Below are 3,387 nucleotides of genomic sequence, written 5' to 3'. Positions count from 1 at the left end.
GTGCTGCGATTCATGGGGTCGCAAAGAGTTGGACACGACTGAGCGACTGATCTTCCGAAGGCTGGCCCTTCCCAGAGATGTTTTGCAAGACGGAAGACCCTTTTTACTTTACTTCCTCTCTGCCTCTCCCTGTCTCTGCTGCCTTTTGACTAGCTCCTCTTTGCTTCTCTCTCCCTGACTCTATTAAAGAACCAGACATCTAGACCCTGACAAGATAGTTATATTGAGACATTCGACTGCCATTTTCTTGGTCAGCCAGCTCTCTGCATAAAGTCATATTCCTTGCGTCAGCACCTCATCTCTCCTATTCATTGGCCTGGTGTGTGTCCAGCAGATCCAGCTTGGAGTCAGTAACAGGTTCCTGTCAAATTACATGTCTCTGCATCCCTCACCCACCACACAGAACCACCCAGTACCCACAGTCACCTTTTTACTTGAGACTTTTTGAAATTTGCCCTAGTTTGTCACAGTGTTACTGAGTCCAAGCTCGGTCTGCTCACCACATGGCAGTCCGATAATTCAGAGTGTTGAGACAAGGAACACAGCTTTATTCGGAAAGCTGGGCCCCTGCCAAGATGGCGAGCTAGCACCCTAGAGTACTGTCTTAATGGGGTCTGGATGCCAGTTTCTCTTAGAGAGCAGGGAGGAGGAGGAAGTGAGAAAGTAAAAAGGCCATAAGTCTTGCAAAATACCTCCTGGGTTGGACAGCATTGGTGAGGGAATGTGTTCCTTTCTTCTTTTCTGCAGCCATTCACAGGTGGGCAGGGTCAAAATGTCCCCCTGTGAGCTGGACAAGGACACTTTAGGTTAGCAGTCAAGCAGAAGGGCAGGTTCCCTGAGGCGGGCCATTACAATGCTGACATCTATAGACAGCATCCTTTTAGTGATAATAATAACAAAAGCAACGGAAGCAAATGTTAACAGAAGAGAAACAGACCCAACTTGGAATCAATTCTGTTCTTTCCAGTTACAACAGATAACCCTCTCAGCTGAGGAAACAGGAAGGTCCTTGGTGGGCACCCCAAGCTCCTGCCCACTCAGTGCACACTCACCCTGTCTGAGCAACTTTTCCTGGCTTAGTTCTCGACTTCGAGATCATCTCTGAGGAGTCGCCCCTGACCTCAGTCACCTCCCAGTGCCTTAGCCCTGAAACTGTAGCCCATGGGCCGACTGCAGTTTTTCAACTGAATTTTTATTGAGAAAATTGTGAAATCGTATTAAGATGATATTGTACATTACTATGTCCATTATTGTCTGAATGTGTAAATTCCGCCTCCCTGGAAACATACACGTTGAAACCCTAACTGCAAAGTGATGGCTTTGGGAGGCAATGAGGTCATGAGAGTAGAGCTCCCATGATGAGGCTGGTACCCTCACAGAGGAGACACACGGAGATGCGCATCCCTTCCTCCAGGTGAGGACTCAGGGCAGATGGGCGGCTATAAACCAGGAAGGGGCCTCACCAGACACCGGGTCTGCTGATGCTCTGGTGCTGAACGTCCTGTCTCCAGGACTGTGGGAGATAAATGTTTGTTGTTTTTGAGCCTCTCATGGCTCAGCTGGTAAGGAATCCGCCTGCAATGCAGGAGACCTGGTTTTGATCCCTAGGTTGGGAAGATCCCCTGGAGAAGGGAAAGGCTACCCACTCCAGTATTCTGCCCTGGAGAATTCCATGGACTCTTTAGTCCATGGGGTCGCAAAGAGTCGTACACAACTGAGCAACTTTCACTTTCACTTTCAGTATGTGAATAAAGAGGAATGACACAGAGGGGCCTCTTGTAGCCTTACCCAGATTCCCCTCATGGCAATATTTTGCAGAACTGTAGTAGATATCTTAGCCAGAGTATGAAATTAACAGAGCCCCCCCCCCCAGTGTGGTTCAGATTTCTCAACTCTTTTGTACTCTTTTGTTCTGTACGACTTTGTTGTGTGCATGATACCAGCATAGTCAAGCTGCTGAACATCTCATAACCCGAAGACCCCCATGTCACCGTTTGACAGCCTACACCCATACCAACTTCTAAACCCTGGCATCCCCTGATCTGTCCTTCATTGCTAAAACTGGTCATTTTAAAAAAAGAAATGCAAAAAAGCAAAATGGCTGTCTGAGAAGGCCTTACAAATAGCTGTGAAAACAAGAGAAGCAAAAAGCAAATGAGAAAAGGAAAGATATACCCATTTGAATGCAAAGTTCCAAAGAATAGCAAGGAGAGATAAGCTTCCTTGTTTAGTAATCAGTGCAAAGAAAGCCTTCCTCATTGATCAGTGCAAAGAAATAGAGGAAAACAATAGAATGGGAAAGACTAGAGATCTCTGCAAGAAAATTAGAGATACCAAGGGAACATTTCATGCAAAGATGGGCTCAATAAAGGACAGAAATGGTATGGACCTAACAGAAGCAGAAGATATTAAGAAGTGGTGGCAAGAATACACAGAAGAACTGTACAAAAAAGATGTTCACGACCCAGATAAAGATCTTAATGTCCCAGATAACCATGATGGCTTAATCACTCACCTAGAGCCAGACATGCTGGAATGTGAAGTCAAGTGGGCCTTAGGAAGAATCACTATGAACAAAGCTAGTGGAGGTGATGAAATTCCAGTTGAGCTATTTCCAATCCTAAAAGATGATGCTGTGAAAGTGCTGCACTCAATATGCCAGCAAATTTGGAAAACTCAGCAGTGGCCACGGGACTGGAAAAGGTCAGTTTTCATTCCAATTCCAAAGAAATGCCATGGCAAAGAATGCTCAAACTACCACACAATTGCACTCATCTCACATGCTAGTAACTGCTGCTGCTGCTAACTCACTTCAGTCATGTCCAGCTCTATGCAACTCCATGTCCAGCTCTATGCAACTCCATAGACGGAAGCCCACCAGACTCCCCCATCCCTGGGATTCTCCAGGCAAGAACACTGGAGTGGGTTGCCATTTCTTTTTCCAATGCATGAAAGTGAAAAGTGAACGTGAAGTTCCTCAGTCATGTCTGACTCTTAGCGACCCCATGGACTCCAGCTTACCAGGCTCTTCCATCCATGGGATTTTCCAGGCAAGAGTACTAGAGTGGGGTGCCATTGCCTTCTCCACATGCTAGTAAAGTAACGCTCAAAATTCTCCAAGCCAGGCTTCAACAATACGTGAACTGTGAACTTCCAGATGTTCAAGATGGATTTAGAAAAGGCAGAGGAACCAGAGATCAAATTGCCAACACCTGCTGGATCATTGAAAAACCAAGAAAGTTCCAGGAAAAAATCTGCTTCATTGATTATGACAAAGCCTTTGACTGTGTGGATCACAATAAACTGTGGAAAATTCTGAAAGAGATGGGAATACCAGACCACCTGACCTGCCTCTTGAGAAACCTATATGCAGGGCAGGAAGCAACA

The sequence above is a fragment of the Bison bison genome, unplaced genomic scaffold (assembly GCF_000754665.1).
Source record: "Bison bison bison isolate TAMUID 2011002044 unplaced genomic scaffold, Bison_UMD1.0 scf7180017864522, whole genome shotgun sequence".
Taxonomy (NCBI): Eukaryota; Metazoa; Chordata; class Mammalia; order Artiodactyla; family Bovidae; genus Bison; species Bison bison.
The sequence above is the reverse complement of the archived record's forward strand: the minus strand, read 5'-3'. Positions refer to the sequence as shown.